This window comes from Alligator mississippiensis, chromosome 1 (genome assembly GCF_030867095.1).
Source record: "Alligator mississippiensis isolate rAllMis1 chromosome 1, rAllMis1, whole genome shotgun sequence".
NCBI lineage: Eukaryota > Metazoa > Chordata > Crocodylia > Alligatoridae > Alligator > Alligator mississippiensis.
The window spans coordinates 79391525-79417029 of NC_081824.1; the positions used below are offsets into that span (position 1 = coordinate 79391525).

At 41.8% G+C, this 25505-nt stretch overlaps 1 long non-coding RNA gene across 1 annotated transcript in view; it reads left to right on the forward strand.

Moving 5' to 3' along the window:
- The window catches only part of LOC109285425 (uncharacterized), a 102954-nt gene that overhangs the window by 60268 nt on the left and 17181 nt on the right, over positions 1-25505 (forward strand). Inside the window, exon 4 of the long non-coding RNA XR_002093161.2 lies at positions 2486-2616. This is a non-coding gene — a long non-coding RNA (uncharacterized LOC109285425). The remainder of the gene's footprint in view (positions 1-2485; positions 2617-25505) is intronic.

Here is a 25505-nt window from a genome sequence, read left to right on the forward strand (position 1 = left end):
CATCCAGAAGTCACCTACAATAGTACCTATATTAAGCTGCTTCATATTTCACTGGTGAGAAGGTTTTACTGCTTTCAGCTATCATTGCATTGGTATTGATGCTAGTGAAAAGAAATGCCAACAATTTTTCTTTTTAATTTAAAAATATAAATGAAGCATTGCTTCAGGATGCACCATATTCCCCAAGCATTTCCTAAGTAGGAGGTATTTTATGCAGTAGGTACCATGGATATCACAATAATGTTACCTACTTTCAAAAGCAAAATTACAAGGTTTCTCAGAAAAATTACTATACATTACATTTCTCTCTTATTGAAAGATGCAGAATAAAAAAAAAAAAAAAGGAAAAAACATTGCTAACTTGTATTTATTATTTGCACTGCATTACCTTATACGAACTCCTAACACTCTATTGTAGCAAGTGCTGTACAAACAGCAAACACTAAGATGTCCCTGTCCCAGCTATGCTGCTCTTAAAAAAAAAAATAAAAAAAATCAATATTTACTGTTTAACTTTTTAACATTAGACTTCTTCTGATATGGAACATCAAATGACTTGGTGTCCATGGAAGCTAGCTGGGATGTGGAAGATCCATATTAAAAACATGAATGGAACAAATTGTTATATCTGGGTCTTCCACAAGTCAGCCAAAGAATGTAACCACCTGGTTCTCAATATATCCAAGGGGAGCTGTTTCACTTGCTATAAATAATTACATATATATTGAATTAGAGAGATTGATTTTATAGTCCACTGCTTAGGTCAGTCATCTGAGATAGAAGTAAATAGCAAACAAGAAACTGGAAGCCATCGCATTGCAAGGCACCATCTGAATCATCAAATCCCACCCTACATTCTGGTAGGAAGGTATAACATGTTCTTAAACTTATCTTAAAATAAATTATGTTGTTTGCCCCCTCTCTTCCTATTGGTGAAGGCTGTTTCTATGTTCATTCCCCTGAAAGCTAGAAACCATTTCCTAATGTACAGCCTTGGCTTCTTCATTGCTAGTCAATAACCATTTAATCTTGTGCCAACATTGTCTTTAGTTTAAATAGTTCTTTGACCCCGTTTTACCCTGATGATGCACTCATAGTCTTATTTCTTAGTCTCACTCCAGCCCCTGCCCCCCCATAACATTTCTTTCATTCATCTAAACAAGACAAGCTTGTTTATAGTCTCTTCTTCTAAAAGAGGCTCTTGTCTCCCCTGTTTATCCTAAATGCCCTTCAGTTCATCTGTGGAGAAGTTAGCAAGGGTCTAAAGGTGGACAACAAAAATGAAAAAGGGTTTGGAAGGAAAGCCATACAAGGAGAGGTTGGATAAAATAGGCATGTTCAGCTCACAGAAAAAAGCAATTAAGAGGGGACATGATAGGAGTATCAAAATATCTGAAGGGTTACCACAGAGAAGAGGAAGAATACTTCTTTTCCCATTGCTGCAGACAGCAGGATGTGGACCAGTGGCTGGAAGTTGAAGAAAGTAGGTTTAGATTAGCCATCAGGAAAAACTTCTTTACTGTTAGAACTGCGAGGCAGGAGGATCCCTAACAGGGTTGAATTGTTATTTGTTTCTCTTTCCCTTTTCAGAACATCAGAAATATTTTTGATCAGATATGGAGAAGCATGCTAAGAAGTCAGAATAAATTAAAAAAAAAAAAGGGTTACTTTACTATTACCTATTTAGAAAGAAAGGCCTGATCAACATTTCCAATTTGTCACAGAAACTTTTTAATTGATTCCATGACCTTCAAATGTTATTAAGAAGATGCTCTGACAAAAACAAGCATTTGAATATTATTCAGTTTTATTTTTGTAATGTTATCTCATTCTAACAGTAGTGAACAAAATGTCATATTGTTATATGGTACAATAGTGAATCTAATTGACACATGCAGGTATCAGTCTGAAAGGGTAACTTCAGGTTGTATGCAACATATCATAAATTCTAATCAGCTGACTTTGAGAGAGTGGGTAAAGTGGGAAATAAAGCAACAGTTAGCATTCAGATTCCACTATATGGATCATTTGAATAAGTGTCTTGTTAAGTGTTTAGTTTCTGAACTGAGAACACTCAGGATTAGTTTTATAGTTTTTTTTCTGGTTCTGCTCAGCTGTTAAAAATATGTATGGCATATAATAAAAACTGTGGCCTTCTCTCATTTGAGCAAAGCTATGCTTCTCCATTCCTTCAGCTCCCTGTAGTCATTCAAGCTTGTGTAAAGTGGGCATGCTTTAAAAATGCTCTGAAATTAGAATATTGCATCTAATTTGCGCAGCTAACCTTATCTATACCAAAAGAAGGTGAAGTAGAATGAAGGCTAGTTTGTGTTAAGATATATTCAGGCATCTATGCAGCATTTTATATTATGTTGGCTTTTCATTACATTTTGCTTACTCTTTGTTAACTTCAGTTGGGGAAAGCACTTTACATTCTATTGCCTTTATAGAAAACATTTGATTATTTTTCTGTTGTTCTCAATAGAGTTTTCACTGATGGAACAATATGGGCACTCTTCTTTGGCTCATTTATCACCTATGAGTTCTCCAGGATATTAATCAAAGACGATATAACCTAGTGGCAAAAGTTTCTTGCTATGCATCTTCAATATATGGGTAAGTTCAAATCCTGTTTGAATTAAATTCCTTATTACATATTATGATTATTTATCATGATATACCTACAATGGTATTTTAGTAGCAAATTGGGAGTTACTTGAAGCTATGCAAGAAAAAAAAAAAAGACTTGTACCTTTATCTCTTCTATTACAGATAGATATTAGGGCTATGTTATAGGGCTCGCTCTATATAAAATACCTATAGCTAGTAGTTGGAATAGTTCAAATTTTGCCTACTCATTTAACTAAAGAATAATTTATGGATTTAAAAATAAACAAACAAATATAAATAATAAATCAAAGCATCTACTTTGGAACTTTTCCAGTTTACCACCTGCATTATATAATATACATTTTTCTGGAATAGATATTTATTGACTACATCAGAGAGAGCATTTTTTAAATCTAACTTACTAATGGTACCAGAATAATTCTCCATCCTATTGTAACTCACCATAAGGGAACTTTGTTTTCATAATCTTTCAAAAACAGATTCCATTTTCTTTTGAAAATCCAAGAAAGACATACCATGCAATGCAAAGTATGATGAAACATTTCTGGTTAATATTGTGGAACATTAAGAGCAGCTACATGTGTGAAAAGGTCTTAACAAAAGTTAACAATTATTAAGTAGGGTAAGCGGTAAGACTGATGTTCTGGTTTTGATTTGGATCTTACTTAGTGACAGGGGGCATACTTGGGGTTGAGTCTCGAGTTGGCCCACCCACCTGTCTATGGGGCAGTCTGCCCAGTCTCATCTGCCATGACTTTGCTGTACACATAACTGGTGGAAAATGCAAGAGACTACCCATTACAGGCCCCGATGCCAGAGGGTACCATTTGCAGCTCGAAACCTCTCCTACACCATGGCCTATGCTTTGCAGATGGTATCCAGGATGACATTTTGCTCGCAGCCTAAAGCCAGGAGAACTTAGTCCTTCATCAGGCCTCATTCATACATTCACTCATGCCGCCCTCCTCTCACTAGGGCCTCTCACACTCTACCCCCTCACAGGGTCTCTCTCACATCAACAACTTGTTCTGCCCTGATTCCTCTTGGAGCGACTCCCGTAGGCCTTGGGGCTTTATCCAACTCATGCCTCGGGTGGCAACATACAGTCTGTTGGGCCTCTTCCGTGACCCTCACCTGGTTAGTGGCTAGCCGATTCACTACACAGAGGGCTAACTCTGCTCTAGCTTCTCACCAGGCTTCTCATATCCAACAACTTGTTCTTTATGGGGTTGGCCCATGTGCTGCCCTTCAGGCTGACCCTCAGCCCTACTCAACCCTCCTCAGAGACCTCACCACCACCCCCTCTCTGGTGCTACACATCTATCCCTTCCCTGGGGCCTCCGGGGTCTCATTCCCCTGTGGGGGATCAGGTGGCCACAGAAATGCCTAGCCCAACCTGGGGTCTTACACTGCCTGGGCTCAGGTGGCCATAGCTGTGCCTGGCCCCCTTATACCCACAGTGTTGTGGGGGCTAGGGGTTATTGAGGTGCCCCAAACTGCCTTTCACTGGGGAGGTGAGCAGTCCTGGTATTTAAGCTGGGCTGCCACACCACCGGCAATCCCACCAGGCTTCCCTATCCTGTCAGGGTGCAGTTTTCAGTCACACCCAGGATGAGGAGCCTCCAAACCATCCCTCTAGCTCCTGCCCTTACCTCCAGGATGTTGTGAGCCTCAGCTCAGCCAGCTGATGTCTCTTTCACAGCAGCCAGAAACAAACTACTGCTTCACCCTATATATATCCTGGGTCTTAAGAATGGCTGCCGCAATCAAGCACCCAGCTGCCGCCTGATCCAACCCTTAAAGTGGCAAGCACCCAAAGGCATGCTGCCACACTTATGATATTTTAAAAAGAGTAATAACTATTAAATCACAATTACTCCTGATTAATTCCATTGTTAATAATATTGCAATTAAGCCTAATATCATCCTCTTTCTGTTTCCTCAGTGGTGAAACTAAAAAATATGGTTGTTTCATATTCTAAGTAAAAGGACAGATTCAGAGGGGATGCAGTGACATAGCTGCACCCCACTTTCAGATTGGATCTAGCCTGAGCTAATCTCTCTCCCTTCCTTCAGTGCTCAAAGGCGCATTGCTTTCCCTCCCCTTTCCCACCTCCACCTCCTGCCCATCTTGGTTGCTAGAGCTGTCATGGTTCCTAGCCCTCCCACAGCCCAGCTGGAGCAAGGAAGAGTAGCTTTGAGGCTTCCCAGCCCTTGGGAGAGCAGGGAAAGCAATAGTAGCAGGTAGGGATGGGGGGATGCCTCTATGTTAGGAGGTGAAGGGAGAGATTCTTACTTGCTTTGCAGGCTTAATAAAAGTCCCCAGATGCTGCCACAGTGGAGTGTGTTCTTACCTGGCAGGGTGGGGAGGAGAAGGCTAGGAGAAGGGGTGTAGCTACCAATGCAGTGGGGGTGGCTGCTCCTGCACCCTCCTTTGTCAGATCCTGGATCCACCCAGGATTGTTTATATCAAATTTGAATTCCCATTTAATTTTATTTGTTAATTATCATGTGGTATTTACAATAATGTCAGTACTATTTTAACAAAAGCTAAAACCCTGGGCAGATGCTACAATATAACAACAAGAAGATAGTTGCAAATTATGCCTATTTTGTAGATACTAATGCTTGATTCCCCGTTTAATTTTTGTATTTGGTTATACTTCATAGTAGTCAGAGAATGGAAATTTGCCTTTGAATTGAAATTCTATTGATACCAACATCTGAGATCAGTTTGGGATAGGGAAGTTGTCTCTGCTACCATGCTCTTACAATTTGCAAAGGGGTTGTTATTGCAAATGTTATTTTTTTTTCTGGTAAAGAGACAGCTCATTAGATCTCATTACCAGTCAGCAGCTGTCTCGGAGTATAGATTTTCAACTTAGAGCAATACATCTTTTCACAAATGCTTTCACTGAAAATGGGGAAACAATCTATTTCATCATTAACCCCAAGTGACATTATACATGGTTGCACTTACACCTTTTGCTCCTCTGCAGCACATTTCAGAATTTACTAGCTTAAACCTGCATTATGCTATATGCTTCCTTTTAATATGCTGATTCGTGCTACTGGTAAATTATAAAGAAGCAACTGTGGGGAAAAGGATACTTCCTCTCCAGTTCCCTTATAAAAATAATAGGGAAAGTTTGTTTTCTTAGGCTGTTTTAATTTTTTATTGTTATTGGAGAGACACGGCTCTGGGGAATTTATACTTTTAATGGAATTACAAAAAATGAACTTGATCTAGAGGGTGTTAAACAGGCAATTTCTATTAATATTACTGGGAACTACAGGATTAAACCCCATCAAACTGGCAAAACAAGATATCCACTTAGTTCCTCCAGTGTCTCCCTGACATCATGATAACAGTGCAAAGAAGCAGCCAAGTTTTACACTAGTAATTCTCAACCAGGATGTAATGATACCCCAGGGTCCTGCCAGATTCTTTGAAGAGATCCCTGAAGGGTGATAAGTTTGGTGTGAAGAGATAAGCAGATAAGCGCAGGATCAGGCTTAATGCTGGCCTGGCCATTCTCCCATCCCCACTGCTCAGCACCTATGCAAAGAGGCAAACATTGAAATATATACCTTTGTTTTTGAAATTGGGTACCACTCAATTCACAAAAAAATATGAAGGAATGCCTCGAGTCCATTGAGAGGTGCCTTGAGTCCAAAATGGTTGAGAACAACTGGTTTGCACTGTTAGACAAATCATGAGTTATAGAAAGATAACCAACATCTGCTGAACACTTTGCAATTATCCATATTCTCTGAAAAGGCTTTAGAGCACTTTCAGAAGAAAATGCTTTCAATATGAAAATCTTTAACATCCTTTGACTAAGTTTAAATTACAGGCTTTTCTTGATAATGCTTCCCAGCATTCCTTTTTTCTTCTGAAACGGAACATCTTTACATTTTTTATTCAGTATTTTACCAAGTTTGTTTTCTTGACATAAGCAGTTATTGATACTAAAACACTGTCTTGTACAGATAGGCAGGGTTTGGATTACACTTTGGTTCGGGGTTGGGGGGGTGGGAAGGGGAAGGCGGTCTGCACAAAAAACACCTGATTCACTGGAAGGAGCAATCTGATCAGAGCCCCTCTCCCCCGAAGGTTATGGTTTTCAAATCTTCCAGGGGGGCTCTCTTCTCTTATGAGGAAGCTCAGCCCCTGCCCCTGAACACATCCTTAATACACACCCTGCAAGTAGGAGGTATCCTGTTCTTTGAGAAGAACTCTTGTTGATTGCTTTGACTTTTAACTAAATGTTTTCTAGCTCTACAGTCTGCCAACTATAGAATATTTATAACTTGCAAATAAAGACTCTAATTATATATTAAATACAAAGCACAGATACCAATAACTATTTATCTATAGCTTAATAACTATCATGTACATTTCCCAAACCATACCATAAAAGAAAATTGTACAAAACATCAAAGTAAGTAGAAGTTATAAAAGCTATCTTTTAGAGCCTGCAAATATAGTTAAGTGTTTTATGACCAATGGTGTTCTGTCCCTTAGTAGTAGGGGTTTGTCCTTGGGTGACAAAAATCAGAAGCTTCCTGAAATGTCTTTAATTAACTTAATAATCTTATTAATGAAATAAGTATGCAAAATGTAAGCATATGTTATTATGTGTTTGTGTATAAACATGTCCATATAACCAATTGCAAGTGTCCTTTCAAATTCAGTATACATATATGCTAGCTAAGATTACTCAGATGGAGTAAGAAGAAAGTATAACAATTAATAGATAAATATCTTTGGTTTCCCATCCATAGTGCCTGACCTGGGGTTGTGGATTTCGTGAGGCATCAAGGCACCCTAAAGTTATATGCTTCAGTGCTTAAATTCTTTTATGATTCTTGCCATAAGAGTCATGTCCAATAAAGCCTGAAGCATCTAAAATATAATGTTTGGTTCCCAGAGTAGAACTCAGAGCTAAGTACCTAAGCCCTTTTTACAGTGTATGAGGATATGTAGGCACTCCATTATGGGAATCAAAACTGCCAACAAGCTGACCAGGGAAATGTTTAAATTGAGTATATTCCACATACATCCTGGAGCTATTCAATATGTCTGATGCTTAGTGGCGAATGAAATGTCTCTATCAATCCAGGTTCCAGAGCATAGAAAGTACTATGATCACTCTTTCATTTTAATATATGGGTAGGTGTAACTAGACAGGTTTCAAAGGCATCTGTGTCACTCCCTAGTGGCCACCTTGACCCTGGCCTACTCTCCCATTCTGGCCTCTCAGGGTCCTACCCTGCTGTCTCACCTTCCATGCCTTGATGTTAAAGCAAAGTGGGGAAGCTGCTGTCAGCCCAGTGAGCTCAGGGTGCACTTCTGACTCTGTTCTTCCTCAGGCTTGACTTGAGTCTGCTTACATAGTTTTTGGGGGTTTGGGGCTCTCTATCACCCACTGCCCTTTTGGAGTCTGGGTCTGCTTAGATAGTCTTTTTAGCCTGAGGCTCAGATCCTCAGTCTGCAGTCCTGGCCTCCAGAAAGAGTGGCAGCACCTTTCCAGGCACTCCATGTGGCCTCCACACCTCCCTTCACAGCCACTCTCAGGCTTCTGGTTTAAAACATAAATATAAGTTAGCTGCTTTCTAACTGAAATTCACCCCCAGTCTGGGTTTGTGACACCACAATGATAATAAATAAACATATAACAAAACAAAATTAACTTCAGTGCCTGGTATTGTTGAGCTTTCTTTGACCCCCTGTGATCTGGAGGTCCTTAGACTAAAGGCATCCGTCAGTAGACTCAAGGCACCCCACTGAAAATGTGTGTGCTCCATGGGTGGTAGAAATCTTGCCTTGTACTGCATTGGGAAATGGTGGGAATCAAATTTGTTTCTCCTAATTCCTGAATAAATGCTTTACTCACTAGGGACTTATATAAAAGGTCTATAACTCTGTCTATAACTTGAGATAGAGGTAGCTGTCACTGCCTTTGGTGAGGAACAACTTGATCTGGCCAACATGTGAAGGATGTTATCAGAGAATGTCTACCAGACTCAGGCTCTCATATGACATAAGCCTTAGCCTAGTTTCTGGATTCTAATGAGACTTAAGAATGAATTAGGCACTGAGCTTCTCACCAAACAAACCTGATGAAGTTTTGAACATGTGCTGAGGTGAAATTTTCAGGCAGCCGGGGAAAACTGCTACATATATGGAGTTTTTGCACCTCCAAAGTGAAGTGGCACTTGATTCACACCTTTGGAATTAAATATCTAAATCCACTTATTGCATATGCACCTACAATCTTAATTCCACAGGTGTTAATGACCCTTCATTTTTCTTAATGTTCTTGATGTTTCACGCATCATACTATCCTATATTCTGTTATTCTGCTATCTGTTCTGCTGTCTGTCTGCTATTTGCACATTGTTTTTAACGCATTCCAATGAAGTTGTACTTGTTTTTGCTTCAGTCATAAACAGCCATAAGCCCCTAGTATGTCAGTAAAGCTTCTAGTTTATTTTTAACTGGAGAAAAGTATGTGTTGTTTTATAGGTGATGATGTACCTCACCATCTGCGCCCCCTATCGAAAATTGTAGATCCAGCTATGTACCTACATGATTTGACCAAGGTCACAAAGGGAATCTGTAGCAGACCAAGCACTTGTTCTAAGGTTCCTGAAGGTTCCTGAAGTCATAAATTAGTGCCCTAAGCCCTGTGCATGCCACTTTTCTTTTAGATAGATGACAAACTAGAATTTAATTTTACTAAATGTGATGGAACAGCTGCAGCGCTCCATCACTTTAAGGACTGGAGCATGCAGCCAGAAGGTGCCCGTGGCAGGGCAGTGCCATTTAAATACCAGGACTTCAAGCCTCCCCAGTGAAAGCTGGTGTCGGGCACCTTAATAACCCTTCCCGCCATTGCCTAGTGGGTAGTGTATGAGCTAAGGTGGGGTCAGGCACACTTGGAGAAGCACCAGAGTCCTAAAGGAGTGGAGGACCCTGGTGAGGTGGGCCGGGCACTTGAGCCTGAGCCTGCAGGTGGAGGACCCCAAGCCCTAGTGAGATGGTAGAGAGTGATCCCCAAGGAGGGGGCAAGGATGTGAAGCCTGGTGAGGGGCTAGGGGTAGAGTCAACCCAGAGTTTGGTAAATTGAGTAGTCACCGCTCAGATGAGGGCTAGGGACCCAAGAGGCTGAGCCAGGGCTACTCAAGGAGTGCAAGAACAAGCCTGAAGGCCTATAGGAGATGCTCAAGTGAGCAGAGCAGGGTGTGTGTGGCCCAGAGATGGGTGAAGTGACAGCAGTCCATGTAAGAGGGGGGTGGTATAAGGGAGGCTGGATCAGGTCAGTATGTTAGAGGCTGTACAAAGGTCAGAGTTTGACCCGGCTGCAAGCCGAAGCAGTATGAACAAACAGGGTAATATCTGTGAGTCATGGGACATGTACAGGGGAAGTTGGAGTGTGTACATATCACCCTTTAACAGTGGGCACTGGAAGCGCAGCCTCCTGCTTAATTATTACCTTCATTAAATTACAACAAGCATGGCAGGTGAGTAAGGTGGGTGGTTTGCCCTTAGACAGGAGGTGGGCTGACATTGAGATTGGACCTAGAAGCATGCCCCTGTGACACTAAATAAAAAGGCTCTGGCTAGTTTGCTTTAGTAACTACACCTGAACAGAAATTCTGAAGGCACTTTTTCAAACTTCATGTATGAATTAAACCATGAAAATGCTTGCCATTTATTAGTATGTTAACTTCATATTTAGGCAGAGTTGTCAATTCTTAGAGCCAAATACATATTTTAATAATGCATGAGTAGGTCCCATTGTCTTTGATAGGAATTGTGTAGGATATGCAATGACAGGAATACTTTGGGGCTGGTAAAAAATGTGTTCTAAATGTTATTTCTTCACATTTCAAGTTTCCTGTGCATAGTAATATGATGTTGGAGGTGTTGCTGCATCATTCATGATATTATTTCTTGACAGGTAGCTTAATACACTAAACTGAAAATATGGAAAAAGATAACTGAAAAGAGATAAAAAGGCAGAGCATACTTATATCTTTAAACTTCAAAACTTGTAGTTTATTCCCAACTAACTAATTCAAAATTAGTTAATTAAACATGTTTTTACTTAAGTGAGACATCAGTCACTGAAAAATAATCTATGGGTGCCTACAGACATTAGGGGCTGTGCTCTACTCATAGCACTTTATACAACGTGCTGTGAGTTAGCCCCTTCTCCCCTCAAAACTAACCGATGTTTCCCTGTTGGGTTGGGGGGGTGGAAGGAATCAAGCCTGCCTGTACTGGTCCTCCTAGAAAACAAGTAGAGACAGTCCAACAACCTCAAAGGAAGCTGGTGAACTGCCCCTCTCCCTAGCCCTTCCCCCCCCACCTCCAGGCCTGTCAGTAGGGGAAGGAGGAACAAAAGCAACACCCATACAGTGGCTGTTTTGCTGGAAGTCAGGGGTGAAACAGAGCTCCTTTACCTCATGGGCCTGGCCCAGCTCCCCCCAATACCTCAGCTGGAGTCACAGGAGGTGGGGGGGTTGTGTGGTGAGGGGGCTCCATTCTAGGACTGTGTGAAGCTTCGGTCCCTGATTCCATTCGGTGGAGATTTGGCCTGAATCCAAATCAAATCAGAGGATCTCTCTGAATCAAATCGGAACCCTCCAAATCAATTCAGAGAGATTCAGAATGATTTGGTGATTTGGCCATAGACAAAGCTTTAAATGTTTTGTCTACATACCTCTAGGTAGCAGGCAGCTCATGAACACTGTGATGCTGGGGCACATGGAGTGTCCCACAGAAGTGCAAGCGGGTCCCCAAGTGTGCTTGGCAGCAGACCCGGAAGTGGACCAGAAGTAGTTCTCGTTCACTTCTAGGTCCACAAGGTAGTGCACTGGGGGCCCCCCTGCATGACCCTGGCTTGGTGACTGGTGCCTCCTGGGTCTGGGGGGGCACCCAGAGTCATCCCGTGGCCAACTGTGGAGCTGGGGGAGCACGGGGGGGGGGGCAGCATGCTTCCTGGTGGACCCAGAAGTATACCAGATGTACTTCCAGTCCACTTCCAGGTTCACCGCTGAGCATGTGGAGGGCCCCCCTGCACTGCTGTGGGACACTCCATGCACCCCAGCATTGCAGTATTCATAAGCCGCACTGTTACCTTGAGCTATGTAGAAAAAAACATTTAAAGCTGTGTCTGTGTCTGAATCCCTGATTCTCTGAATCAGCACTGAATCTTAAGATTCGGATTCAGCTGAACCAAATCAGGGACAGTGATTCGAATCAATGAATCAAATCACTGTCCCTGATTCAGGCTGAATCCAAATCTGAGTCAAATAGGGCGCGCTTCGCACACCCCTACTCCATTCTAACTCCACCTCCAGCTCAGGCTGGGCAAAACAGCCAGCAGCTGGGTGCTGCTCCCGTTCCTCCCTTCCCATATGAAAAATTAACCCTCAAGGGTGTAGCAGAAAGCCTCTTTTCCTCTTGCCTGCAGTTGCTCTCCCCTCCTTGGATATGTTTTTCCTCTTCTACCTTTTCTTCCTTCCTCTTTCTTTCACTTTAAGATAAGGAATTGTGTTTTGAAATTTGTATGTGTGCATTTTGTATCTCCCCTTGTATTTTGGTATTTTTATCTATTTGTGTGCCATGGCATTACTTTTGTAGCTTATATTTTATACTCCTCACCTTTCAACTTTCAACTAAATGTGTTTAGTTTCATAAGTAAGTTATATATTGTAACAATATTAACAAGGGCAGGAATCAAACTGCCCTTCCCTGTATCAAGCTGGCCCCTGAAAGAGCAAGTGAATCAGTGATTGGATGTGTAACATGGTAGCAGGCAGCGATTAACACCTAAGGAAACTGCAGATCAACCAACGGAAGAACTCAATAGAAGACAATGTAACAACCGGGAAATCTCTAAACGTCACTGATGAAGGGCTAGAAGCCCTGGCCTGAGTTAATCAAGGCCAGGGACCAACTTTTGGGCTGAATATCTCCAGATCAACTGCTCCCAGAGCCCTATTCAAAATTCATGAATGGACTCCCAAACCCGCACATACATGCGGACGACCCCTGGGGCTGACAGATGCCATCCAGTAACCACTGAGGGGGGAAGTCCCACAAGGGTCAATGACCCCTGGGTTGGGCAAACCTGAAAACTGGGGAGTCACCAAAGTCTGCCAAGGACAGATAAAAAGCAGTGAAAAGTGACCCTCAGTGACGCCCTCTTGATCTCTAAATTGACCAGCACCTGACCTGCCCAGCCAGAAGGACCAGCCGGCAACCCCCTCCTAGAAGATAACACTATGCTGAAAGAAGCCTCAACGACAGACTCCAGCGCCTATGGGATAGGTATACCTGACTCTTGTAGCTTGCTACTGTGTGTGTGCATGTGTGTGTGTGCGTGTGTGTGTGTGTGTGTGTGTGTGTGTGTGCGTGCGCGCGTGGGGACCAGCCCCAAGGTTTATGATTTAACTTCATTACAGTGCTTCAATCTGCCTAATAAACCAGATTTTTTAAGGATCCCGAGTTGGACATTTGTAACCAACAAGGGAACTCGAGTTCCCTAAGGCTTTCAGTTTTAGACTGCCTTAATCATATAGCTGGTTTGACAAGAGTTAATTTTTCACAAAATTGGCCATTTTAAAAGTGCTTGGCAGTCATGCACATGTTACACTTGTAATTTGTTCCCTCTAAGGATCAGGCCTGAGAGACTGGAAGCAGAGTGGGTTTTTTTGGTGAGGAATGTGCCCCAACAGGTAGTTGGGTATTGCTGTCTTGGATAGAATCTGGTGTGAAGTTTGTGGGGGTACTGGAGATAGTTGGCAGGTTTTGTGTTTTGAGCTGTAGAAAGTTGACTTCAGTTCTGGTAATGAGGTTAGGTACTTGTTTCAATGTACAAACCACTTTTCAGAGCTGGGCCTATGAACTGCACTTCATCAGTCTCCTAGGTAGTAGGTACAGTATCATGTACTCAATATACATAGTGGAGTTCTGACACACTGCAACCTGCTGGACATCTGATTCGCCAGGTACCTGTGCACTTCTACGTGTGCTGCTACATCACCATTGCTCCCCCCCCCCCATCCCAACCTGTCCCTCACCCCCTGACCCCTCCATTTCCATTTTCACTGACTGGCTTTCTTGCCTGCATTGTGTGCCAGGCCAGCCTCTGGCTTCTTTACTATTCCTTCCATCCAGGACTAGGAGACAAACCAACTGCAGGTGCTTCCTAAGCCTGACAAAGGGTTTTTCAACCCAAAAGCTTCCTAAGATATATTTCTCTATTCCATTTTTTTTCATAATAAACATATACACATAAAAAGATAAGCCATCACACACCAGGACTAACATATATACAAACCAATATCTTTACTTCTTGCTTTCAATTCCTTTTTAAAAAAAAAGGCTCTGTGACATTTTGGCTAAGCTACCAGAGATGCTGCTGGTGTGAATGTGCTATTGCTGCTTACTCACTAAGTTATTTTACCTGCTGCTGTTTACAGTAGTGGACTGGACTGAGGCTGCAGGGTAGGAGGAGACCTCACTGGGGCACACTGCCATGTTGTGCAGGGGCCCCTACACCAGGAAGGGTGCACCTGATCACAAATACACACACACACACACACACACACACATACACACACACAGAGTCGCACAGTGAGGGGGCACCTAACAGACACGCACTAGGTGCTCCTACTTGAGAGGAAAGAAGGGTGTGACAGCTTAGTTTGGCTACCTTACATGCTGCTGGTGCTACTGGTGCTGAGCCATCTAAGTTATTTTTACCTGCTGCCATTTACAGTGGTGGACCAGTTCAAGGTTGTAGGGGAGGAGGAGACCTCAATGGGGCACACTGCCATATTGTGCAGAGATCCCAGCACCAGGAAGGGTGCACCTGAACACACATCCGGTGTCACCCAACCATGTCATGAGTTTTGCCTGCCTGCGATGAGAGGTGCAGGGCCCCAGAACCCAGACTCACCCTGCACATATCTCCTTGACAGCTGTCAGGCTGCATGGCTTCATCAGGGCCTGCCAGGCCTGCAGTAGTTTTTTTCACCTCCCTGGGCCCTAAGACAGGCACAACTGGCAGGCTTTGTGACCGCAGCAGGGCCTAGCAGGCCTGCAGTAGTTTTCACCCCACCCTGTGCCCCAAGACAGACACAGTTGCACAAGCATCTATATCACAAGTTTTGCCCATTAGCAGCCAGAGGTGCAGGGCCCCAGAACCCCCCTGCACCTATCTCCTTGAAAGCTGGCAGGTTTCATGGCCACAGCAGGGCTTGGCAGGCCTGCAGTTTTCACCCTGTTATGCCTTAACACACACAGTGTCACCTATGTCATGAGTTTTGCTTGTCAGCAGCTTGAGGTTCAGTTTCCCGGAAACCTCTGTATCTATCTCCTTGAAACTTGGAAGGCTTTGTTACCATCCCCACAGTTGTTTTTTTTTTTTTCCCCCTGCTGTGTTATAACACACACACATGATATGAGTTTTGCTTTCATAATTTTGAGGTTCAGTTTCCCAGAAAACCCTGTACCTATCACCTTGAAGCTTGGCAGGCTTCATGCTCTCAGCAGAGGCTACCACCCCTGCATGTTTCATCTGAATCAGCCAAAAAATGACAAAATTATAGCTATTCATTGATTCCCCATTATACTCTATGGTCAAATCTCCAAATCTTTCTGAATCAGCTCCGAATCTTCCAAAGCTAATTTGGCTGAATCAAATTGGAAAAATGATTTGAATCTTTGAATTGAATTGCTGGCATGTGAATCGGCCAAATCCAAATTGAATAGTTCCCTATTTGCACAGGCCTAGTAAAGAGCTTTGAGAGAGGCAGTTCTTGGGTTGAGCTTATGAAAAGTGCTCTTATTTAGCACTTTTCATAAGTTTATCTTAATGCAATTTGGAAATATATAAGCAACATGGGATACAGTGGCACAGGAAGATGACACAATTTGCCTAAAATCACTCAGTAAACCCATGACTGAACTGGAAGTATAACTTAGGTTTCCTGATTTCTAATATAGAGTTATATTTGTGAAGTCACACAGGCTTCTGGTGGAACTGATGGGCTCTTTTTTTTCCCCCCTATGACAAAAAAGTGGTCCAAAAGGCTAGGGCCACACGTGAGTACTAGCTTAGCGGTTATGTCCTCTGGTGACCACGGGAATTAATAAACCGGACTTAGGTGTGTAGGTTTCCCTATACAGTGGATGGGTATAGGGAGATTTACAAAAGCCAACAAGGAGACACAAAAGCTAACAGAGAATTTTAAAGGAAGGTATGGAGGGCTTAAATTCCTACCTTTCAAAGGGTTAGTGTAACTGGGAGGTCTGTCCTTTAAAAAAAGAGCCATCAGCCTTGTCAAAAAAGCCCAGCTAGAGGATGTTTGGATAGGAAGGGAGTGTCCTGCTGGGAGCTTCTAAAACTCCCAGAAGAGTAAGCAGAGGAGGAGGAAGCAAGCTGTGAGCTGAACAGCATGCTGCAAGGAGGGGCCAGGCTGCTGTGCTGGGAAGAGTAAAACAGGCTCCTCTCCTCATATCTGGGAAAGGGCAGAAATATTTGGTTTTGTTTATTTATCCATTACATCAGTTTTGTCTGTATCAGTCAATCATATTATGTGTTATGGATATGTTCCACATAAATTACTAGCGAAAGCCCAATGTCAGATAATAGATGTTAGTCAAATGGTTAAATTTAATAAATGTAACTAGTCCTGCATGTAGTTTAGATACACTAGAGCCTTCAGGGCTAGGTACAGACATTAAAAAAGCCCCAGCCTGAGCTGATTCAATCTTTGCAGGTTAATTTAACCTGCCTAGATTGTACCAATTTGCAAGTGAATAGACATTCACTTTTGATTCTGGAAATGCAAGCACATGACTACAGTGCCTCAGGCCAGAAGCTGGGGGGCGCTAGAACAAGCCCTTAGCTGGAGGGAAAATGCATTAGAGGGGAGGGGGTGACCAGGCCTGGCAGGCCTGAGTATGACTGGGGACGGTTTTAAACCCCCACCCTGGCTTGCAGGGACCCCAGCTGGGGTGTGCCTGGAAGGAAAGGAGGAAAGCAGCCCGTGCCAGGAGTCCCCAGCCCTGCTACCCTTGCTCACTCACTGGCTGTTCCAGTGGCAGGAATGGGGGTGTAGCCAGGCCCCAGTAGCCTGAGGGGAAGCGGGGTTTAATTCCTGCATTGCATCCCTCCTCCTCACCCATTCCATACTCCTACTGTGTCCCAGGAGTGGTGGAGTGAGCATAGCCACTGGTACTGTGGCTTTGCTGGAGCTGGTCTGGGGTGAGGGTCAGCATCACAGCTGCCTGACACTTCCTGGGCAGAGCTGCAGCTCAATGCCTCATCTCCACCAGGGCCCTGGGCCCCTCCGCCCACTCCCCAAACTCCCTGTGGGTGTGGTGTGAGTCCTCCCCTGATGCATGGCCAGAGCCGGTGCCTGTTACCCATCAGCCCTGCCTGGCATAGCCTCTGTGGCTCCCAGCCCACTCTGCTTGCCAGGCTGTGGTACAGGGTAGCATCACCACTGAGGAGAGAGGGGGCTTGCGTGGCTGGCTGCAACTCCACTGCCCCAGCCTGTCCTACAGTATGGGGCTCCCTGGTGAGTGTGGTCTGCAGCCTGGCAGATCCTAGCATGGCCGGGGGAGAGCACTCTGCTGCCCTGACTGGGGCATTCTCTGGAGGCAGCCAATTCGGCAGGGAGTGCATCAGGGCCTCTGCTGCCTGAATGTCTGCCCTCCCATGGGCTCCAGGCTGACCCAAGGATGCTCCACTATGGGGAGTAGTGGAGCCCACAGTACGGGTTTTACTCCTCTCACCTGAGCTGGGAACTGGGGTTATTCTCTGACCACGCCCACTCCCGACCTGTGGGCCAGCTGAGGTGGGAGTGGGGGTGGGGCGGGGGGGGGGGCATGCGAGGATAATGCTTACCCTGTGCCTGGTGTAGGGGGGTAGCTGGCAGTAGGGGCTTTACTCCCCAACCCCAGCTGGGAGCTGGGTTGATTCACCAGCAGAGGAGGGGGTGTAGTGGGGTAATCTGCCCTTTTCCTGGCTGCTGGGAATAGAAAGTCCCTGTTGACAGCTTGGGGCAGGGCCACCCCCACTCTGTTGCAATAGAGAGCACAGCCCAGGGCTTAAAAACATGTTGGGATGCTGGGGGACTCTGATTTAACTTAAATCAGGAAAGGGTCTGGGTCAGAAGTTGCATAAAGTTGTTTGACCCAAATCATTTAATTCTGGTGCTACATTAAAACAGGTTTATCTTAAACTAGTTTTGGACACTTTGAAACTGGTTTAATGTACACTGAATTTCTGTTCTGTTACAGGTTTAAACCGGTTCCTGATCACTTAAACCAGTTTATGTGTAACTTCTGTCCCTTACCAAATAGGTATACTGGATCTGAATTAGATTTGTGAATGGAATTAGTAGCTTTGTATGTTATAATTAAGAGGTGAAAGATATCAAAAAAATTGAGGAGAAAGTAATGAAAAATAAAGAAACTGCCCAGATTGTTCACTGTAAAACTGTTCTAATTTAATCATTTTCTAGCCAAGCAGAGATAGCCCATGAGTTGAAGGAAGAGATCTTCATCTGGGGTAAATCAGCATAGTTCTTTACTTCAAATAGAATTACACTGATTTACATCAGATGAACATCTGGCCCACAGTCTTAATTTAAACAGAATGGTCTTTGTAGAACTGTATATTAAATGCTTCATTTTCCTGCACACGTTCTTTTTTTTAGTTTATTTATCCCTAACCTGTAAAGTGCTCCATTGCAGGATAAATGTATAATATTAATCAATGAGATTGAAGTATGTAGGGTTTATTACATGTTTTGTTTATGTAAATAACGTATGAAAAGATCATTCCAAGGACAACATTAAATTATATTTGGTTGGAGCCAATATGGTCAAAGTGAAATGCTGGTTTATTAATAATGTCATGTGATTCTTAACAGTGGATTAATAAAAAAGAGCAATGTGTGTTTTAAAATGAAAGAATGAGCAAATAGCAATTATATATATTATATACAAATAATAACAAATAATATTATTGTTGTTATACTTGTTATACACAACAAAATTACAAATAATTGCCATTATCATTTGTGCCTGGCTTTTAGTTCCTAATGAATGAATGTGTTTATTAAGCTATTCTGAAAGACTAGATTATTTAATATTATAAAGTAAAGAAAATAGATTAATTCCAATTTGAAGAATTAATTATCTCTGAGATTTCCTTAAGAAATGTGAATGCCAGTAAAATGAGAATGTAGAAATCTATTGCTTTTGATTCCCTCTCCATCAGTCTTTGGGATAGATCATGATCCTGCAATTGACCTCAAGAAACAGTCCTTTGCTTAAATCTTTTCCATTTTGGTCCTTCTTAGGATATGAGCCGTCTCCTAAGCATCACTTTTATTCACTTCCAGATTCTTGTTATTTATGGAACGTTTGGATAGGTATTTACTTCACTCTGAATAAATCACCATAGTTGACACTTATTATTCTTGTGGGATAAAATTCAATCAGCCAGCAAAAGGTCTACATGTTATTTCATCCCACTTAAACCCCTTCTACAAGACTTAAATATTGCATAGAACTTGTGTTTCTATATAGGGGTGAATTTCACCCTTGTTGAATGTGTACATCAGCCAGTCAGGGAGAAGAAATGATGTTTTATGATCCTGCTGACCCATCACATATGCATTTTAACTGTAAGTGTCTTTTTTCATTTTCCAATGTGGCCCAAGTAAGGCATCCTTCATAGTTGAACTGTCCCAACTGCAGGAGATGTACCATAGTCTGTACCTATACCTTTATCTATGTGCTTCATGGGGAATTAAGCTTTCAAGTCATTTCCCTGTTATTCCTTTGTGGTAGTTCAGGGATGTGTGTATGTTTCCGGGGAGAGTTCCACCCATTTCAGTTCATCTATCCTTGAGTGTATATGGTGGTGCCACAGCACCTGCTTGATCTGCTGCATTGTGTCAGACATGACAATACTGACTTCATAGGGATAAAAAAGCATCCTATACCTTCATATTTGTGTTGCCTATTACAAAATTGAGCTCAGAATGAATAGATTATAAACCTTTGATAGGCTTAAAATGGCAAGATAGGCAAGAGGGGTTTAGAAATTATTAAAGCACTGAAAACAAAAGGGAAAACATTCCAATGACTCTTGGAACAGTTCCACTGACATATTCTGGCTTTTTTCATAATTCTGATGCTGCAAAGCTTTAGTTGTGTAAATCCAGGCAGACTCTTAGGTCATAGCTGCTTTGCAGTACATAACACACAAAACATGGGTGAACAAATCTACTGCATTGTTTATAGTGAATAAACATAGGAACATAGGAACTGCAGATCACACATGAGGGTCATCTAATTAAATGTCTTGTCTCTGACAATGGCAAGTATGAGAACCTTTACAAGATGTAAAACCTATACAGCAGCCATTTGGGAGATATTTTCCCTTCATCTTCTATCTATATGCATTTGGATTTCATTCTGATTAATAATAGTGAGAGATTAGCATCCAGTGTGAAGCATAATATCTAATATTTATTTATTTAATTAATTCATATGCCACCCTTCCCAACAAGTCTTAGGGCAACATACAATAACTTTTTGTGCAGAATAATTCATAAAACAGAAACAAATGCTTATAGTACAGAAAAAAACCCATAAAGCAGAAAACCACTACATTTTCCAGCCTAGCTTTGTTTCCTAAATGCCTAGTCAAATGTGAAGGTTTTACAATACTTCCATAAGATGTTCATGCTGTGGTGTGCCTTAAGAGGGAGGTAATTTCAAAGTTGAGGGAAGACTACTGAGAATGATCTCCCACATGTTTTTGCCAAGAGGATTTGGCACACTGGTGCTTGCAGAAGGTTTCTCTCAGCTGACCTTAAGGATCACAATGGGGTATAAGGAAGAAGATGGCACCTTAGATACTGTTTAGGGCTTTATAGGTCAAAACCAGCACCTTGAATTGTTCCTAGAAAGCTACACTGGAGTTATGAGCTCCTGGCAACCCACCCCTGTCAGAAGGTGGGCTTGCTGCATTCTGCACAATTCCAAGGGGGGGTTTTTTGTAATTATTTATGATAAATCTGGATATTAAGAGGCTGTGACTTGGATCACTACACAGTCCGGTGGGTGGCAAATTGGCTAGAGGGTCGCACCCAGAGAGTCATAGTGGATGGGTCGGTATCGACCTGGAAGGCAGTGGAGTCCCGCAGGGCTCGGTCCTAGGACCAATACTCTTCAATGTCTTCATCAGCGACTTGGACGAGGGAGTGAAGTGTACTCTGTCCAAGTTTGCGGATGACACAAAACTGTGGGGAGAAGTGGACACGCCGGAGGGCAGGGAACAACTACAAGCAGACCTAGACAGGTTGGACAAATGGGCAGAAAACAACAGAATGCAGTTCAACAAGGAGAAATGCAAAGTGCTGCACCTAGGGAGGAATAATGTCCAGCATACCTACTGCCTAGGAAATGACCTACTTGGTGGAACGGAAGCGGAAAGGGATCTTGGAGTCCTAGTGGACTCCAAGATGAACATGAGTCGTCAGTGTGACGAAGCCATCAGAAAAGCTAATGGCACTTTATTGTGCATCAGCAGATGCATGACAAACAGATCCAAGGAGGTGATACTTCCCCTCTATTGGGCGCTGGTCAGACCGCAGTTGGAATACTGTGCTCAATTTTGGGCGCCACACTTCAAGAGAGATGTGGATAACCTGGAGAGGGTCCAGAGAAGGGCCACTCGTATGGTTAAGGGCTTGCAGGCCAAGCCCTATGAGGAGAGACCGGGGCACCTGGACCTCTTCAGCCTCCTCAAGAGAAGGCTGAGAGGCGACCTTGTGGCTGCCTATAAGTTCATCACGGGGGCACAGAAGGGAATTGGTGAGGTTTTATTCACCAAGGCACCCCCAGGGGTTACAAGAAATAATGGCCACAAGCTAGCAGACAGCAGATTTAGACTAGACATTAGGAAGAACTTCTTCACAGTTAGAGTGACCAAGGACTAGAATGGGCTCCCAAGGGTGGTGGTGCTCTCCCCTACCCTGGGGGTTTTCAAGAGGAGGTTAGATGATCTAGACCCAGCACTCTTTCTTGCCCATGCAGGGGGTCGGACTCGATGAGAAATGATCTATTGATGTCCTTTCCGACCCTAGAATCTATGAATCTATAATGCAACTTAGATATTTGCGCCTAAATTTAATGTGCCTTATTGTATATTAGCGCATCCATGTGTAGATGTGTGTCTAAATCACCTTAAGCAAAGGCGCATTAAGTTTAGGTGCATGTAAATATACATGTAGACACACCCACTGTATCATCAAACCAGGCTCCTTCTCATTTACTCTTTTCATATATCCTCTCATTTTGATTGAATGGGTCCCAAAATTACACTAAGGAAGGTGGCCACCATTCTTTACATTATATTTTTCTCTCCTTTCTGTGAATGTGAGAAAAATGGAAGCAACATTTGTCTCTGTATTTATTTTATTTTTCACTTTATGGCTGCTTTCATATAATATATCTAACTTTATAGTTGACCACCATGTATGGTTATTTTGAAACATGACAGCTGTTTTTATACTGTCTGGGTATGGAAAATTAGTTGCTTCACATCAGTAAACTGACCTGTAAAAATTCAGGTCAAGCATCCAGAACCCAAGTAGAAGAGCACAGACACTAACTCAGGATTTCAATGTTTATACTAACCTTTCAACACTGAACTAAAGGGGAAAATTCATTCAGTTTGTTCCCTCCAGGTTTTTGCTTCCCATAAGCATTTAGTAAGGTGAAGCTTATGCTTGTCTTAGTACCCCAACACCATGCACAGTTGTTTTCCAAAGAAAAGAGAAAATTGCCCCTTTTGACATTTCTGGTGTTATTGGTTACTAAGTTGTTCACTCTGTGGTCCCTTCCTACTTGAACTTTTATTGATTTACTGTCACTGTGCATTTTCAGCCCAATTCTAAATGTATTAACTCACCTAAGAATGCTTGTTGACACCACGTTTATTAAATATATATATGTACCTGGAGCAGGGTTGTACATGCATGTTGCTTTTTGAAAATGAAGCAAAGATGTAAATGTATTGAAAAACTGTGCATAATTTCAGGGACCATTTATTGGTTTTCCCAAGTCTTTGAGAACATGTAAGTAAAAAGTAGTGAAAGATTCAATTAATGTCATGTGGTTTTATTTAAAAATAATTACCTGAGTTTTCAAATCTAAGGCATAATTTGCATCATAAAGTGTTATTTTTGAATCCCAGGACTTTGCTTTCATTTACACAAAGGTCCATTTGCACTATTGTGGCAGGACAAAGAGATATAAAAGTAGGAATTAATTACCTCTGTACATTGCCAGATGAGTAAAAAGAGGCCTTCATATATAAACTACTCAGGTTATCAGTTTCTATACCCTTCTTTTGCTATCCATGATAGCAGCAGCCTGTAATGTGCATGATGACTTCCTGCTTGCTACTTTGATGCTGAGATTGCTGACTAATACACTTCTGTCAGGGAATAAAGGTTGGATTTGAGGGGCTGTTAAACACTTTAGGTAATACTTGTACCAAGGTTAACAATTTATTTCCCCAGCTTTTTCCTTCTTTCCTGTTGTTCTATAATATTTCACTTTTTTTTTTACTTTTGTTGATCTTGTTTGCAAGTGTCAAATTAGCTCTCCTTTTTAAAATGTACCTATTTTGCATTCTGATTAATTGGCTGATAAAACTTAGTTCATTTTAATAGTGAACTTGTAATTTATGTGCTGATGAGAGTATGTGCTTGTATTCAGAATTACAATATGCAAACAAACAAGATGAACAGGTAGAATTTCAGTACAAAACTAATCCTAAACTGTCAAAGTAAACAAATCAAACATCTCTCTCAGCTTTATACTCAAGATATATGCAAAGGAATAAAAATGCTGCTTATTGCCACTAGTCAACAGGAACATGTAACTATATCAACTTGACCTCTTTGAAGATAAGTGCAGCACACCACTGTTCATGTATTTTTAACCTTGTACCCAGTTCCATATTTGCCTCCTTAAATTAAAAATCCAAATTAAGAGCTTTAGTGATGAAATCCACATTTGCAGTTTTGCATTTGTAAACATCCAATGTATGCTGAAGTTGCTGTCCTAAAAAATGACTTTTTTATGTTTGACGGAGGAAGCCTTACAAACTTACATACTTAGAAATGTAAAGGTAAAAAAAAAAAAAAGGCAGGACTGATGGGTGGGAGTAGTAATGGGAAAGAATTCAGAAAGAAATGCAGATCATTCTTGAAGGAAAAAAAAAATATTTCCAATTTTGACATCTTTTTTATTATTTACATACATATAAAATTGACCTAAACCTTGACTTAGATCCTGGATGACTGTGCTATGGCTTCTCTCCAAAGGGAACATGTACACACACTGGTTCTCCTAAGAGAAACTCTCTCAGGAGTGATGTAGCTCTGGTTATTTCCAGGTTATTTTTCTCCTGCAGCAGCTATTTTTATTCTGGGGCTCTCCCAGGAGAAAATACTTGTATGTGGATACATTCAATATTAGTTCCTGATCATGTCAAAGCATACACAGCTGAATGCAAACACAGATATGTTAATGAAAATCACTTGAAAATGTGATCATGTATGTTAAATTCAACTAAAACAAAGGGACCTCTAGTTCATTTACATTTATTTCTCTAGAGCTATAATTCAAAACTCAACTTTTAAAAATCTGTGGGGGAAATAAAGTACTTGTAAAAGTAAATACATTTAAAAGAATACCTAGAACACACAACTGCGCACCAGAATGAACACACACCGGAAATCCATCAAAGACAGAAACCCTCAATTACCGGTGAGGGCACATTTCTCACAGGAGGGCCACTCTGTCTCCAATCTCTCAGTCCTGATCCTCAAGGGAAACTTACACAACACTTCCCAGAGACAAGCCTATGAGCTCCATTTCATCAACCTGCTGGATACTAGAGATCATGGACTAAACATAGACATTGGATTTTTGATACATTACAATCTGCCTGGCAACTGACTCCCCAGCCCAGCCCCTGGCTTGTTTACTTTTCATTCCATCCAGGAAGAGCACACACCAACTGCTGCAGCTTCCTTAGCCTGACAAAGGGTTTTTGAACCCAAAAGCTTGCTTAATAACTATTCTCCAACCATTTGGTTTGGTCTAATAAAAGATATCAAATTCACCCAAGGAACCGTGTCTACCTAGAACACATGCATCTGTGTAGATGAAAAGAAACATGAAAAATTATTTCCATAACAAAGGTTACATTTACTTACATAGATAAATAGTCAGTTTTTCATGATGAATAAATGCCCACTCATGCTTTCATTAAATAAAGTTAACATTTGGTTTTTAACATTTTTTTTCTATTTTTTTTAAAAGGAAGGTAGTATTTTCTTTTCAAAGTAGGAAGAAAACTACCAGAATCAGAATGTATTTGCTATAATATAGTAAATAATTAAGAATCACATAGCTAGATGCAGAAAGTGTATGAATATGTAAAAAAAAATAATGTGTGTTTAGGGTAGGTCATCACAAATAATAAAGCATAATGTTTTCTTCAATAGATTTTTACCGTGCATCATAAATATGGAAAATTAATGAAAAATTATGGAATTAATGGAAAATATGTGCATCATAAATATAGAAAATTAATAATACCAGGAGAGTAAATTCTGCATGCATGAGTGCTGAGAAACAGAAAGACATTAAATAAAACCCTGCTGGAGACACTTTTATTTTCATATAAGGCCCCAGTTTCACATACCGAAATCAATAGACATTCACCAAGAAACAGAAATAG